Source organism: Hordeum vulgare, chromosome 1H (genome assembly GCF_904849725.1).
Source record: "Hordeum vulgare subsp. vulgare chromosome 1H, MorexV3_pseudomolecules_assembly, whole genome shotgun sequence".
In the NCBI taxonomy this organism is placed as follows: Eukaryota; Viridiplantae; Streptophyta; class Magnoliopsida; order Poales; family Poaceae; genus Hordeum; species Hordeum vulgare.
This window is the reverse complement of record NC_058518.1, coordinates 96,656,948-96,675,001: the sequence shown is the minus strand read 5'-3', so window position 1 is coordinate 96,675,001 and position 18,054 is coordinate 96,656,948.

Sequence of the window (18,054 nt, the reverse complement as noted above, 5' to 3'; positions counted from 1 at the left end):
GATGTTTCCTTGTACATATTAACCCTCTGCCTTCTATAAAAAATATGGTACGCCATTGGCGTACTCTTGAAAAAAAAGAAAAAAAAATTGTCATCACTCACCCTGTATTTAGCGATTGATCATTGGTACTTGCACAAAAGTTATTCGATTGTTCTCCCATGTAGATCAATGAGAATGTGGAACTCAGATGCATTCATGTGCCCTCAATTTTCATGGGAAGTTAAGTGAATTATTTGAATTGAGAGAACCATTTAAACGATCATGTTCCTTGACTGTCTGCAAGTGATTATGTTCGCGCTACACATGTATTTACCTTGACGATGATCAGTCGGGGTAGAGGGCAAGGAGCCTAGTTGAAAAAACAGACCGAACCGACGGTCGGACCGAAAAAACGGAATTGGCAGCCTCATCGGGTTTTTAAGCTAATAAGACCGTTCTGCAATCACACAGGAGAAAACCGGTCGAACCAGCCCGTTTTTTGGAAAACCAGTAAAAAATCAGGTTACTAAATCGTGAAAAAGCAGGAAAATATTTTAATAAAAAATAGGAGAAGTGGGTTTCGATCCCACGTTATATGAGCAATACGCGAGGCCTGCCCACGGCCCTATAATTGTTCACTACATGAAAATACTTTCATTTGACCATTGTTTCACATTATATTAGGACATCTATTATTCAACATTTATTATTATTTTGCTTAAAACCAACAATCAAACCGGTGAACCGGCGGTCTGACTCGTAAAAACCTGAACCGACATCCTTTCCGGCTCGATTTCTGGTTCGGTTTATTAAACTATGGCAAGGAGACCACACACAAATAGATAGGGGCAAAGAGGATCAGCAAGAGAGCTAAGTTGTTGGATTAATAGAGAGACTAGGAACACCCTCACGACAAATGACTTGAACCATCAGAAATGGACACGCAACACAGAGGCACACATCTATCTAACAAATCAACACAAATACCGTCTCTACCAGCCTGCTAGCACCGACTAAAATTAGACAACCCCATTGCAGCATTGCGCAAGGACCAACTGCACCCACAAAGCAAAAGCAATGGTCAGTAAGAATCTGCTACAACCAGAGAGTCAGCTTATGTGATGGCATTTCACACGAACAATACACCATGGCATGTTAAACCACCAAACCTTTTTAGGTATAAGAATAATGGTAGCATTTTAGAAAGCTATCCTCCATAATCAGAGGGACATTCGGGCTAGGATCACGACAACAATAAGAGCGCTCGATGTCGGTGCAGGTGTGCACTCAATCATCTATGGGACCTTTGGCCCCTTTGTGGTTCAGCGAGAGGACCTATGGCACAAAGAGCAAAGACTACGAGGCAGCACGATGATGACACTCGGGGAGTTTCATCCAGGTTCGGGCCGCTGTGAAGCGTAAAACCCTACTCCTGCTTTGGTGGATTAATTGAGGAAGACAAAGTTTGCACGGGGTTCTGCCCCGGCAAGGCTTGCCGTGGAGAGATATCACGTACATACAAATACACTTCATCCTAATCCCCTCGGAGTCCAAATCTACCAAGGGTCGAATCTCCAAGTGTCTGAATCCATGGCTAGATTGCCTCGAGACTCCTTTTATAGCTCAAGGGGCGTCCACAATGGCAAACTGACATGATAAGATATCCAACAGTGCTATCATACCTAACTATGACACTTAAGACAAAGCATCATAAATGTAGCCTTAGGCGGCGAGCGGGGGTGCATTCCCGGCAAGCTCCTGCCACCTATGAGTTGGTCGTGGCTTGGTGTTTTGACACGCCTCTGGACGGTGTCAACTGGTCGTAATCTATCTCCCATCGTGTCGCCACGTATCAATCGAGAGCCACTTAGCAACCTAGGAACTCGACACCTCAATAAGTGACTCGTGTGGCGATGAGGTGGAGCAGGGCAGATTGGCTCGCGCTTGCCGGGGAGGCGACTTGTCGGGGCTTGACAAGGATGTATGTGCCTTCGCCCCCGGCAGGTTCTAGGGGTTCTTGGCACGTCTTGGGCCTGTCCTGGGCTGCTTGTGTAGGTCGTGTCAGTGTATGGTTCCAGCTCTTTGATTAGGTTGGTGGTTGCTCTTGAGGGGTTATGCTCTTATGCATGCGCAGAAGTCAGGGGCACTAGGTACCCCATTACTAGTGCACCGACAGTAGCCCCGGGGCCTGGCCCATACGCGTTCGCTCAGCGCTGTTGGGTTAGGCCCAAAGTTCGTGCACGGGCGTGAAATTGCAAAGGGGTAACCGCCAACCCACTATCCTCCGTTGTCCCACCACTTCAGGCCGTTTCCGCCACGCGCGCTGCATGCATCCTCCCGCGGCCGATCTAACAGATTCCGCGAGGTAAAGTTCAATCCTGCATAGAAAGTTTGGGTAACCATCCAAGTAGTCAAACCATGTGTAGGGTAATTCTTAACAAGAGATTTCATACGTTCCCAAGCTTGAGCAACATGTTCATTATCCAACCGCCTAAAATTCATAATGTTACACCTCAATTGGATAATCTTAGCAGGCGGCTAATACTTCCCAATAAAAGCATCTTTGCACTTATCCCAAGAATCTATGCTATTCCTAGGCAAATATTGAAGCCACACTTTAGCTCCTCCTCTCAGGGAGAAAGGAAAAAGCTTAAGTTTAACAATATCACCATCTACTTCTTTATATTTTTGCATATCACAGATCTCAACAAAATTATTCAAGTGCAAGGCAGCATCATCTCCAGCACCGGAGAATTGATCTTTCATAACTAGGTTCAGTAAAGCAGGTTTAATCTCATAGGACGTGGCTCTAGTGGCGGGAGCAGCAATAGGAGTGCAGATAAAGTCATTGCGGTTGTGACTAGTGAAGTCACACAACTTGGTGTTATCAGTGGAACCCATAGCAACGGCAACAAGCAAGAACAAAGCAACCAATTTTTTTGGTGGTTTTTGTTATAAGACTCTAAAGCAAAAACTAAAAAAGCAAACTAACAAGACTGAAAAGCAAAGGTAGAAGATAGTGTGCAACTCCCCTATCTTGAAGATTGGAGTCCCCAGCAACGGAGCCAGAAATTCTCTTGATGACGAGATGATGGATATACTTCTCGCCCCTTGTTGGATACCCCAAGTGGAAAGTGGAGATGTAGTCAGCAACAAATTTCCCTCACACAGATAATGTAAGGTTTATCGAACCAGGAGGACTCCTAGGATCAACAAGTAGGTGTCTTCCACCTTGGTGCTAGCACAATACGTGGACCTGCACACACAACAAATAACTTTGCTCCAAACGAGTACAGAGAGGTTGTCAATCTCTCCGTCCTTGTAGTTTTCAAAGGATCAAAACACAAGCGGGAAGGTAATAGTGATTGCAACGGAAAAGTAAATGAAAGCGGTAAATGATTGAGGTGTAAGCAATGATGGTGATATGGACCGATGTCACATGATGTTCACTAGTGATGTCTCTCTCCCAACAGACGATAAACAACTATGCTAGGGTAAACAAATCACAGTTGGGTAATTGACAGAATTATGATCACACCGCAATGCTAATTATGCTCCTTGATAGTTAGAGGTTCAATAGTAATGGGCAGTACGCCAAGACAAGTAGACCGTTTATTCATCAGCATCTAATTACTAATCATCCACCTTGAGATATCTATCTAAAACATCTCCCCGGTATTAAGTTGCGAGCCCCACCCAAAGTGTAAACTCAAAGCAACAGACAACTGCATTAACGAACTATGTGTAAGGTAAACAATCCTTGCAACCGTGGTCACAAGCACCGTTGTTTTCTCCGTGGTGGCAACAAGCACATCTCCTAGTCTCATGTTTGTGTCACTCAAGCTAGACATCAAGGGGCCAGAATCCACAATCATGCATAATGCTCCCTCTTGGAGTTACGATCTACTACTTGGAAAAAGCAATAAAAAGCAACGGAGAACATGCATGAATCACGAAGGAACATAATATAAAGGGATAATCAAATATATAACTCATAACAATCTGAACATAATCTCATAATCCATCAGATCCCAACAAACCGAGCATAGCAATAGCAAGAGAATTACATAGATGCCTTGATCATGTAGGGCAGCTCACAAGGACTAACCATTGAAGCACAAGATTGGAGAGAAGGCATCACATAGCTACTGGTCATGGACTCATGGTCCAAGGGGGACTACTCATGGCATGTCCGGGAAGCGTCCATGGCGGTGGAGAAGCTCCCAAATGTCAATCCTCCCTCCGGCAAGGTGCCGGGAAGAGGTCTCTTGACACTCCCGATCTTGGAAGCGCTGCAGTGGCGGGACGATGGAGAAATTCGCGATTCCAGAAAGTCTGCGAGAGTTTCCTCTCGAGACTCGAAATATAGGCCAAAGGAGGGCACCGGAGGAGGTGGGACCCACCGAAGCGACCTCCTGGCGTGGCCTAGGGCCTGGCCGCGCCAGCAGGCCGCCTGGGAGGCCCCTGGCCCCCCTCTGGCCCTCCTTCGGTGATCGAGAAGCTTACATTTCGCTGATTTATCATATATTTTTTTCTGGATTTTTTCGGGCTTCGGAAAATTGGGTAAAAGTCCATGCAAAATAGACATCAGCAGACAGAAACAGGCACTAGGTGCACTGAGTTAGTAGGTTAGTCCAAATATGTGTAAAATGATATAAAAGTGTAGCAAAACATATAACAATGTCACCCAAAAGATCATGGAACAAGCAGAAATTATATGTACGTTTGGGACGTATCAGCGCGCTTACTAAAGTTCTTGCCGATATTCTTGCTAGACTTCTTTCCCTTCTTATGGCTTCTCGCAGGAGCGGGTCCTCCTGCGGCTTCAGCTGCCGTCGCATCTCGATACATTTGGTCTACGCAAATAATGTTGTCCTTCTTGTCAGACAGGATCGAGATTACTCCCATGGGGCATGGCATCTTTGGAACATTGTAAGCATAGTGGGATGTTGCCATGAATTTCACCAAGGCTGGGCGACCAAGAATTCCATTGTATGGCAGGGACAGCTCAACCGCATTAAATATGACCTTTTCGGCCTGGTAGTTGAGGTCTTCGCCAAATGTAACCGGCAAAGTTATCTTTCCCTTTGTGCATCTGTCGGGGTTAATCCCTTGGAATGAACCCGTAGGCTTGAGCTCTTTGTCAGGGATGTGCAGCCTCTTGACCACCTCGGGAGAAATCAGGTTCATCCCAGCCCCGCCGTCAACTAGCATCTTACTGACCTTGAGGTTGTGGACTGTTGGAGCAACCAACAGCGGCACACACCCAACCGCAGTAATGCGGTGGGTGATCCTCTCAGTCAAAGATGATAGGTGTGTGGGACCATTCGAATGGTCTTTGAGACTCTGCCGTTGGCTCCATGGCGGTAACTCCGTGCAGCCACTACTTGAGCTGGCGGCAAGAGGAGTGCAGGGATGCACCCTCGTCAACACACATTGCATCGGTTGCTTTCTGGAATTCTTTGTCGCTGGAATCCTCTCCATCGTCTTTGTCATCACTCACGTCATCATCTTCTTTCCTCTCGCGGCCTATGGCAGGATTTTCTTTTTGCCGCGGGGCCTTGCCGCGGTGGCCTCCTCTACCACCACAGCCCTTCCCGGCAGCACCATCTTGGCCCTTCTCCTTGTCGCGCTTCTTGTACTCTGCTTTCTACTTTTCCCCAAGTTGTTCGACTTGGCGGCACTCTTGGAGATTGTGGCACCCTGACTCAGAGGAAACCGGAACACCCCGTTATCCATCCCAAGGACAAGTCTTCTGGAATACGGCACCGTTGGCATAGAACAAATCAGCTCTTTATTACTATGGAAAATATTACAAGGGTTCTTAGATTACATCACCTAGGCGATACTACATCTGCCTATGGTAATTCCTACACTAGCAGCGGAACAATGACGGATGTGATGAACTCCACTCCGCAGGGACTCTGGCTTGAACATGTATCCTAGCTCGCAACTCTGAATCCTCGACAAACAAGCAATCATGGCATGACCTGCAAACTGGCATGACAAGCGAGGTGAGTACTTTGAATGTACTCGCAAGCTCACAACAAACATTATCATTAAGGCAACACAACATCATAGCAATCATGATTAGGTAAAGATTTGTTATCACTAAGGGGTAGTGTAAAATAACTATACCATGCTATTCTCACCGTACTCTGGTGATACCAACTCTTTTGATCTTACCAAGAACCTTTAATGAATATCCTCTAGACGGATACCACGGCTTATCATTGGCACGATGCCCCACTGTTACCATACTCACACGAGTTCTTCCATCATTACTATCATAGCTACGGTTGACCACCTACTAAGGTCTGGTTAGGCTATCCAATACCGTGGAAGCGGCTATTCGAATAGGTTTGACACTCTGCAGAGGTTGCACACTTTACCCACACCATGGAGCACTAACCTCGTGATCCCATTCGGGTGGACCAGTGTTGCTCCAATGAAACCTGCCTGACCCGTGACTCTCTCATCATACCACCGGCATTCATCCTCCCCCGGAGTCCTGCCCTAGGTGGCCCTGTGTCCTCATGACACCTGCCACCGTCATGGCCAAACTAAACGGTCCCAAACGGGGACGGGTACCCCAAACAACTCAACTAGCTCACAAGGTTATCGCCGCCTACTGGACCAGGGTAGCACGCGCGCATAACCTTCCCTCTTTGGTGGTACCGGTGGAAGAGCACGCGATCAGCCCAAGTCAAGGCCGTCCCATATCGGCAAATGAGGTTGCACTGATGAGCCCGGATAGGTGACTCTAGAAGCTCGCGAAAGGAATTGGCGGAAACAGTTCTCTCTCGGAGGAGGGGTTGTTTACGGCAAGGGCAACATGGTCATTTCCACTGTGTGATCACATAGTGCAAATGGTACCATCTTGACGGGCTCGACGAGACAAAGACGTGGGCTTTGTAATCACTAGAATCGGAGTCCCGAGAAAAAACATATGAGAGCTTTTCTACCAGGGACTAATCTGCAATAAAAATATCTGCAATCGGGTCCCTCGGAGCACAGCTGCTGGCGCCTTTGAGGGAATACATTTCCCAAAGGGGGAAACGTATTTCGTGGCGGACACTTCCACTTAATCCAGCTGGACCGGGCCTCCAGTCACCGAAAGGTGGGCCCTGACCCCCCCTGTCGGGTCTTCTCTCCTCCTTCCCTCCTCTTCTTCCTCCTCCCTCCTTCTCCCCAATGCCGTAGCAGAGGCTCGGCTCCGACAACTCTCCGGTGCTCTGGTGGTCCAAGGACACGGGCGAGGGCATGGATGGGGTCGCCAGTGACCGCCGCGTCCAGGGGTGAGCAGTGCGGCCTCGGGGGTGGCCGGAGACGTGATGACGGACCGTAGTAGAGGGTGGCCGGTCCGGGCGATGTAGGGCCTCCGGTGGGCGAGGGCTTGCGGGGATGGCACGGGCGAGGCAGCCGGTGAGCACTGCGTCTAGCAGTGGACTCGGTGAAGGTGGAGAGGGCTAGGAGGACGCCAATTTTGGAGGAGGATGGAGACGGCCATGGCGGAGATAGGGAGCGGAGAGGGCTTCTCTGGCTCGGGCAAGAGGCTGGGGAGGGGTCTAAGAAGGAGAGAAGGTTGCCGCTTAGCTCGAGGGGCTCCGGGGCGGCCTATATATAGGCGCCCGACGGCGAGTGGATGAGCACGGCCGCGGTGACGGGTGCGTCGCATGTCGGAGCTTCGGGAGCTTGCCTGGAGGGGAAAAGAGACGTCCAGAGAGATCACACAGGGACAGAGAGGGCTCGGGCGAGATCAGGAGGGATCGGGAGGGTTCGAGGCAATGGATGCGGTGGCGACAGAGACAGCCACATCGCGGTGCAGCTGCCACACCGCGTAGGAGGGGACGTGAGAGGGGGATAGGGCTCCAGGGAGAAGAGGACAACGAGGGGAGGTTGTTGGACACGACGAGGTGTATGGAAACGACGAGCAAAGGAGGGGCCCGAGCTAGCAAACACGCAGCTCGCGTCCATGGCATGCCAGGGCGGTGGTCACCGTGTGAACTCAGAGATGCCACGTGCTCTAGTCGCCCAAACCATGTCTGGAGTGTGGTCCCTTCAAGGAATAGCCCCCTAGAGGTGATGGCTCGAAGCAAGGAACTGTGGTTAGATGGGAGTGATCACCTGAAGTTTCCTGCAGCAAACTTGGGCACCTCACTGTCATCTACAGGAAGAAGATAAGAGCAAAACATCATTTCTCGGAGGTTTAGGGTAGGAAGGACTACAATCCTGTGAAATTTGAGGAGCACAGGACCAATATTTGATAGGGTTGCTTTGCAACTGACTAATTTGGTCAAGAACAAGGATGTTGATGTGGCACTCACATACTGGCTTGTATGGAGCTGAAACTTGGAGGAGATGAATTATTTAGGGTTATGAAGATGGTGTATAAATTTCATACCATCTGGATTAACCAAAGTGGTACTTCCTTCACATAGTATCCCACTGGACAAAATCTTAGGAAAATTACTAGGAATAATTGGCTAGATAAAATGAGCTCAAATTTGGTTGAGAGAGGTTTTATAGATAGGAGAATGTCCTGGTAAAAATTCAGAAATTATGGAGCAACATAAAGCATAGTTGCTTCACAATCCAAATTATTACCAGAGACAAAGATTTGATGCTATTGTCACATGGTTGAAGGAGTGATGCTCAAATTTGGTGGAGAGGCATTATTTGAGCATATTGAGATGATGACAAAGTTTCAACTCATTTGAATACTCTTAGCTAGCACTTGCTTCACAAAGCTTCCTCTGGATCAGAAACTTTGGAAATTTGCCAAGAAATATTTACTAGCTAAATTGAGTTGAATTTTGTCATGAGGCCATGATATTGATAGTAAAGAGTACCCACAAATTTTGAGAGCAAGCAAGCAAATAAAAAAGGTACTTGCTTCACAACATGACAGATAGGGCAGAATCAAAAAAGGAATACTTGAGAAATATTATTGAACATGGCAAGGAAAGATTTTGTCATATCTGAGAAATATATGACCCAAGAGATTTATGAGAATTATTTGGGATTTTTTGGAAGGATATAAATGTGGTTTGCTTCACAACCTAGAGCAACAAGGTTATTCCTTTAATAAGAAAAAGGAATATTCTCAGGAAAAAGAATATTGGGATTGGCTCAAGATGGAAATGACAAGGTCTAGGGATGGTTTGGGGATTGGCAAGACACTAGGGAAGAGGAATCAAGGGTTATCCATTTGGGTTCCAAGACTATCAAGCCACAGAAAAGCAAAACCAGACCAAAATCAAAGGAAAAAAGAAATGGGCAAAATCCAAGGTGTCACAGAGATCATGGCCCTTGGTGCGATGGATTTTGTAGTATGGCCCGCCGGATTTCCGGCTTTCTCTTCCGCTGCGGCCTCCCGGCAATCAACGACGAAGTAGCTCCCTTGCTGGGGGTCTCGGCTCTCGCCTTCTTGCTGGCGCTGAGACCACCACAGCTTTCGACGGCCAACACTGGCTTGCCATTGCTCTTCTTTATGCGCTTTCGGTTCCTCCCCTTCTACCGAGGGGCATCATCATCGTCATCAGAGTCGACTTTGAGACATGCCTCCTCTCCGGGGAGTCGCCTTCCTTCTTAAGCTCGTGCACACTAGTCCGCCAGTATGTATAACTCATTGACGGTCTAGAGGATATTGACGTTCATCTTGGCCCGCATCCTCGTGTTGCGCACATTTAAGTAGAATGCGGAAATCACGGTTGCGGGGTGTATCTCCGGAATGTGGCGGTGCACTCTGCTGAACCTCTGGATGTACTTCCGCAGGGTTTACCCCTCCTTCTACGGGAGGACCTGCAAGTTGTTGGCTGTCCTGGCTCCTGGTGGCCACCCGTGAAGGCGCTAACGAACTCGTTGCATAGGTCAGCCCATGGAGCAATGGAATTCTCCGGCAGGTGCACCAGCCACTCATACATCTCCGTCGTATCTATAATTTTTTATTGTTTCATGCCAATATTCTACAACTTTCATATACTCTTGGCAAATTTTTATACTATTTTTGGGACTAACATGTTGATCCAGTGCGGTATCAAACAAAGTCCAAACGGGATTAAAACTTACCGAGATTTTTTTGGAATATATGTGAATTTTGGGAAGTGGAATCAACACAAGGCGGTGCCCGAGGGGCCGACAAGCCAGAGGGGCGCGACTTCGGGTGTAGGGTGTGCCACACTGTCTTGTGGTCATCCCGTAAGACGGTTGGTGCCCTTCTTTTGCGGCAAGAAAGAAAATATTCGGATAAAATCGTGTTAAAATTTCAGCCCAATCGGAGTTACGGATCTCCGGGAATATAAGAAACGGTGAAAAGGCAGATTCTGGAACGCAGAAACAGAAGGAAACAGATAGAGGGTTCCAATCTCGGAGGGGCTCTCGCTCCTCCGCCACCATGGAGGCCAAGGACCAGAGGGAAACCCTCCTCCCATCTAGTGGGGAGGCCTAGGAAGAATAAGAAGGAGGGGGCTCTCTCCCACTCTCTCCCTGTGGCACCGGAACGTCATCGGGGCCATCATCGTGACGACGATCTACACCAACAATTTCGCTGCCGTCATCACCAACTCTCTCCCCCTCTATGTAGTGGTGTAACACCCCTTCTCCCTATTGTAATCTATACTTAAACATGGTGCTCAACGCTATATATTATTTCCCAATTATGTATGGCTATCCTATGATGTTTGAGTAGATTCGTTTTGTCCTATGGGTTGATTGATGATCATCATTGGTTTGAGTTGCATGTTTTATTATTGGTGATGTCCTATGGTGCTCTCCATATCGCACAAGCGTGAGGGATCCCCGATGTAGGGTGTTGCAATATGTTCATGATTTTTCTATGGTGGGTTTCTTGAGTGACAGAAGCATAAACCCGAGTAGGTGGGTTGTTGCATATGGGAGTAAAGAGGACTTGATACCTTATAATACTATTGTTGGGTTTTACCTTAATGATCTTTAGTAGTTACGGATGCTTTCTAGAGTTCCAATCATACGTGCATATGATCCAAGTAGATAAAGTATGTTATCTTATGCCTCTCCCTCATATAAAATTGCAATAATGATTACCGGTCTAGTTATCGATTGCCTAGGGACAAATAACCTTCTTGTGACAAAAAGATCTCTACTAAGACTAACTTAGTTGTTTCTTTATCTAAGCAACCCCTAGTTTTTATTTACATGTTCTTTATTTTCTTGCAAACCTATATTATCACACCTACAAAGTACTTCTAGTTTCACACTTGTTCTAGGTAAAGCGAACATTAAGCGTGCGTAGAGTTGTATCGGTGGTCGATAGAACTTGACGGAATATTTGTTCTACCTTTAGCTCCTCGTTGGGTTCGACACTCTTACTTATCGAGAAAGGCTAGAATTGATCCCCTCTACTTGTGGGTTATCAGCCACGATCTCACATTTGGCTTGAGTGCCAAAGGGAAATAGTTGGCGAGCACCTTCTCATCTCATCCTCCGACAGCTTGGACGGCTATTATGTAGATGCCCAAGAACTCTGCTGGGTAGAGCTTCCTGTCAAAATTTTTGTCAGCTCGGACATGAAAGCTAGGCTCGACGGCCAGCGGACCTTGTAAGGTAGGTTTCCGCTAGCACTAGGTGTGGGGTCGCCGACGTCTATGCCGTTGCGCTTGTCAGATTGACGGCGTGCTTCCTCGCGTCGTTCGATGGTCATACGCGTGTCTTCCTTCCGTCGGTCTTCCAAGACACGCCACTGGTATTGCTGGTCGCGCGGGCCGATGGAGACCATGGATGCCTCGTCGGGCCCGTCAGTGCGTGGAGCTTGTTGCGGCTGCCCTTGAGCTTGTTGTCGAGGAGGGGACTGCACCATCGGTGTGACCCCCTGATACGTCTCCATCGTACCTACTTTTCCAAACTCTTTTGCCCTTGTTTTGGACTCTAATTTGCATGATTTGAATGGAACTAACCCAGACTGGCGCTGTTTTCAGCAGAATTGCCATGGTGTTGTTTTTGCGCAGAAATAAAAGTTCTCGGAATGGCCTGGAAATTTACGAGGATTTTTTGTGGAATATATAAAAAATACTGGCACAAGAATTACCTGGAGGGACGGAGCCAGGAGCCCACAAGCCTAGCCCCCCCCCCCCCCTGGCCGCGCGTGGCAGGCTTGTGAGGCCCTCGTGGCTCCGCCGCCTCCAACTCCAGCTCTATATAGTCTCTCTCGCCCAGAAAGAATTATGAGAGAAGAGTTCATCGCATTTTACGACACGGAGCCGCCGCCACCACCTGTTCTTCCTCTGGAGGGCAGATCTGGAGTCCGTTCCGGGCTCCGGAGAGGGGAGATCGACGCCGTCGTCATCATCAGACATCCTTCATCGCCAATTCCATGATGATCTTCACCGTTCCTGAGTAATCTCATCATAGGCTTGCTGGACGGTGATGGGTTGGATGAGATATATCATGTAATCGAGTTAGTTTTGATGGGGTTTAATCCCTAGTATACACTATGTTCTAAGATTGATGTTGCTACTACTTTGCTATGCTTAATGCTTGTCACTAAGGCCCGAGTGCCATGATTTCAGATCTGCACCTATTATGTTTTCATCAATATATGTGTGTTCGTGATCCTATCTTGCAAGTTCTAGTCACCTACTATGTGTTATGACCCAGCAACCCCGGAGTGACAATAGCCGGAACCACTCCCGAAGATGACCATAGTATGAGGAGTTCATGTATTCACTATGTGCTAATGCTTTGTTCCGGTTCTCTATTCAAAGGAGACCTTAATATCCCTTAGTTTCCATTAGGACCCTGCTGCCACGGGAGGGATGGACAATAGATGTCATGCAAGTTCTTTTCCATAAGCACGTATGACTATATACGGAATACAGGCCTACATTACATTGACGAACTGGAGCTAGTTACATATCTCCCCATGTTATAACTGTTACATGATGAATGTCATCCGACATAATTATACATCACCGATCCAATGCCTACGAGCTTTTCCTACTGGTCCTTGCTACGTTAATGTTATCGCTACTGTTGTCACTACTGCTACTGTTACCGCTGCTGCTGTCACTGCTGCTACTATTACCGCTGCTACCATTACTATCATGCTACCTTGCTACTCAAACTTTGATGCAGATACTAAATCTTTCAGGTGTGGTTGAATTGACAACTCAACTTCTAATACTCGAGAATATTCTTTGGCTTCCCCTTGTGTCGAATCAACAAATTTGGGTTGAATACTCTACCCTCGAAAACTGTTGCGATCCCCTATACTTGTGGGTTATCAAGACTATTTTCTGGCGCCGTTGCCGGGGAGGCCTAGCTGTATTCTCTGAGTCACTTGGGATTTACGTCTGTTTATCACTATGAGGAATCCGAGAGATCCAAAAACTAAAGTCTTGCCCTCAACTACGAGGACAGGTAAGGAACTGCCATCTAGGTGTGCACTTGATTCACCTTCAGTTATGAGTAAGTTTGCGACACCACCACCTACTAGAAATTCTGATGTGTGGCATGTGCTTGATGATGCTACTTATGCTATCCATGATGCGTATGATGATGCTTTGCTTGATACTGCTTTGCCACTGGGTGCATTCCTTGATGCACAAATTGCTAGAGTTGCTGCTGAACGTGATGATACTTCTGAAACTGCTGAAATTATTGAAGTAGAACCTGTTGTTTCACCTGTTAGAACTAGCTCTCCTAGATATGAATTGCCCGATATACCTAAGGGTTATGTTATGGAGGGAGAGGTAGCTGAGGACTTTCTTGCTTGTAAGGATAGCTATGATCTTGAGAATTTATTGTGCAAGTGGAAAGAAAATCTCTGAATGCTAGAATGAAATACGATCCTAAGTTTGTTACTTCACCCATCTTTGTGACTGATAAGAATTATGAATTCTCTGTTGATCCTGAGTTGATCACTTTGGTTGAATCTGATCATTTTCATGCTTATGAGTCTGAAACGGTTGTAGCACATCTTACTAAGCTGAATGATATAGCCACCCTATTCACGAGTGAGGAACAGATTCGCCATTACTATATCCTTAAGTTGTTTCCTTTCTCGCTAAAGGGTGATGCCAAGACTTGGTTTACTTCTCTTGCTCCTGGTTGTGTGCGTAGTCCCCAAGATATGATCTACTACTTCTCTGAGAAATATTTTCCTGCCCATAAGAAACGGGCTGCCTTGCAGGATATATATAACTTTGTGCAAGTTGAAGAAGAGAGTCGCCCACAAGCTTGGGGGAGGCTTGTCCATTTACAGAATGCTTTGCCTGATCACCCTCTTGAGAAAAATGAAATACTTGATATCTTTTATAATGGACTAACTGATGCTTCTAGGGACCACCTAGATAGTTGTGTTGGTTGTGTTTTCAGGGAACGAATTGTGGAACAAGATGAAATTCTATTGAATAATATCTTGAGCAATGATAATGCTTGGACTATTCCCGAACCACCTCCGAAGCCAACTCCGAAGAAAAGAGGTATTCTATTCCTCAGTCCTAAAGATATGCAAGAAGCCAAGAAATCTGTGCAAGAGGAAGGTGTTAAATCTGAAGATGTTAAGAATCTACCACCTATCAAAGAGATACATGGTCTTGATAACCCGACACAGGTAGTAGAGGTAAATTCTCTTCGTAGATTCAATGAGAGTGATATTCCTTTTGATAAACCTGCTAGATTATGCTTAGATGAATTTGATAACTTTGTTGCCGAACAACAAAGTTTCAATGATTATGTTAGCGGACAATTGGAACAAAATGCTCACATGATTAATCATTTAAGTGCTTGTGTGGATAGAAATGTCAATGATCTTAAGCTTTTGAGTAAACATGCCTCTATGGTCACTACTCAAGTAGAACAAGTACTTAAGGCTCAAAATGACTTGCTCAATGAGTTGAATGACAATTCTGTTAGAGTCGTCACTAGAGGTGGTAGAATGACTCAGGAACCTTTGTATCCTAAGGGCCATCCTAAGAGAATTGAACAAGATTCTCAAGGAGTTAGCACTGAGGCACCTAGTCATCCTAGTAATAGGAAGAAAAAGAAAGATGATAGGAACTTGCATGCTAGCAAACCTGCTACTGTTACACTTGAGAATCCAAATGATATCCCTGTTTCTGATGCCGAAACACAATCTGGTGATGAACATGAGCCTAGTGATAATATCGATAGTGGTGCTCATGATGATGCTCAACCTAGTAATGATAAGGATGTGGAGATTGAACCTGCTGTTGATCTTGATAACCCACAACCTAAGAACAAGAGATCCGATAAGAACAACTTCATTGCTAGGAAGCATGGTAAAGAAAGAGAACCATGGGTTCAAAAACCCATGCCCTTTCCTCCCAAACCATCCAAGAAAAAGGATGATGAGGATTTTGAGCGCTTTGTTGAAATGATTAGACCTGTCTTTCTGCAAATGCATTTGACAGATATGCTCAAAATGTCTCCTTATGCTAAGTACATGAAAGATATTGTGACTAATAAAAGGAAGATACCAGAGGTTAAGATTTCCACCATGCTTGCTAATTACACCTTCAAGGGTGGAACTCCTAAGAAACTAGGTGATCCCGGAGTGCCCACTATACCTTGCTCCATTAAAGGAAACTATGTTAGAACTGTGTTATGCGATCTTGGAGCTCGTGTTAGTGTTATGCCTCTCTCTCTCTTTATCGTAGACTTGAATTGGATAAGTTGACACCCACTAAAATGTCTTTGCAAATGGCCGACAAATCAACTGCTTTTTCTATCGGCATTTACGAGGATGTGCCTGTTGTGGTTGCTAACATTACTATCTTAACGGACTTTGTTATTCTTGTATTCCCGAGGATGATGCCATGGCGGTCATCCTTGGAAGACCCTTTTTAAACACTGCAGGGGTTGTTATTGATTGCAACAAAGGCAATGTCACTTTCCATGCTAATGGTAATGAGCACACGGTGCACTTCCCGAAGAAACAATATCGAGTACATTGCATCAATGCTATTGAAAAAACTTCATCAATTCTTATTGGAAGCTTTGAATGCCCTATACCTACTGTCAAGATGAAGTATGATTTACTTGTTGGGGATATGCACATCCCCGTTGAGGTAACCTAGTGATTATTCGAAAATTCTCCGGTTTTATGTGAGTCGAAAAAAGTTTGTCAAGGAGACTTGATCAACCTCTTTGACAGATTTCTTTTGATGACCATGAGATGGATGAATCTAGGAGTCACAACCTTCTCTTCTGAACTTTTACTTTCTCTTGTTTGGAAGAAAAATGATAAATTTAGCTTTATTTTCCTGTTTTCTGCTTTTTGCGTCCCTTAGAAAAGTGTCCCGAAAATAAAAGTTCTTCAAATGCCCTGAAAATCAAGTATGAATTTTTCTGGAATTTTCAAAAATTCTGAGATTGAGAGCTAGTCAGGGGGATGCACTAGTGGGCCACAAGCCCAGGAGGCGCGGGAACCCCCTGGTCGTGCCTGGCAGGCTTGTGGGCCCCACGTGGCCCCCCTCCACTTATTCCAGCTCCCATCTCCTTCTCCTACCTCCAGAAAAAATCATTCCACAACTCAAACCCGTGTTCTTGCTCTTCTTGCTGCATTTTTCGATCTCTTTGTGCAAAGCCCCATTTACCAAACTGTTTTGGGGGAATTGTTCCTTGGTATGTGTCTCCTCCATTGGTCCAATTATTTTTTGCTCTAGGTCTTTATTCGTTGCATATTTTTGCTTGCCTTGGTGACCCTGTTCTTGAGCTTTGCATGTTAATTTTAGTTGGTCCCAAGTAGTTTTGATGCATGATATGGCCTCTAGGCACTTGTAGGAGTAGTTGCTATGAGTTTTGTTGAGCCTTGTTCACTTTTCTTTTGAGTCACTAAAAATTTCAGAAATTTTCAGAGAAATAAAAAGAAAAAGATGAGGAGGTTCCTAAGAGGCTCTTCAAGCCGTGACCGCAAGGAATATGACCATGAGAAGAAGAAACCCAAGTATCTGGTCCCCCGAGTTGCAGAAGTTCGAGCGTGCGAGTGGCCAAACGATGTGTTCTTACGTGCCGCCGGTCTTTATGAGGATTTTTGTTACCTGGTGGAGAACGCGGGCCTTATCGCATTTGTTGAAGATAAGTGTCCACAATACCTCCTCCTCACTAATATTTTCGTGCAAAGCTTTAATTTCTATCCAAGGAATAGTCCTCCTATGGTTGAGTTCAAGTTATATGATATCCCCCAGCGGATGTCACTTCAGGATTTTTGCAATGTTTGCAAATTACCTGATGTTGGGGATATTCATGAACCTCGTCCACGGGACTTGGAGGCTTTCATTGATACTATTGTTGTAGGAGAGGAGAGAGGAGTATCTTGCGCTAGAGTTGCTAGTGTACATTTTCCCGTGCTTCGGTATCTCTCATTATTTGTGGGAAAATGTTTGATTGGCCGTGGGAAAGCTGGGGCTCTTAGTCCCCAGATCTTGCGGTTTTGCACGAAGCTCTTTATAATGATAAAACTTATAGCTTGGGCGTTATAGTGGCTCAACGGTTGAACACGAACCGTACTAAAGACGTTGTTTATGGAGGTATCTATCCTACCCGTCTTGCTAAACATTTCGAGATACCTATTAGACTGTACGAGGAAGAAGAGATGCTTCTTCCTAAGAGATATCTAGATTATGATAGCATGGTTCGCCATGACTTTCTTGATAAAGATATAAATAAGAGGATGATTTATAACCTCGTATTTAGCCAGGGTACTCGTGAGACTATTACTTTGCCTGCTCCTTCTTTGTTCAATCTTCATCTAGGCAGGTACATTATTATGCCCTCGGACATCTACGCATATTGGGGCATAGCGCCACCACAGGCGCCCGTGCCCGAGCTACCAATCGAGTACCAGACGCCAGTTTATCAGTGGGAGCCAGAGAGCTCACCCAGCAGTGGCACCCTCAGTACACTCTGGAGTACCCGAGAGACGGTTATTTCCCTCCATGGGAGTAGACCAACTTAGGCCAAAAGCCTAAGCTTGGGGGAGTACGTGTTTCTCACCGACTTTATATTCATGCTCACGCTTTCACTTCGATAGTCGGTGTTCACACCTTGCCACTGTATCATTCATGCTAGTTTATT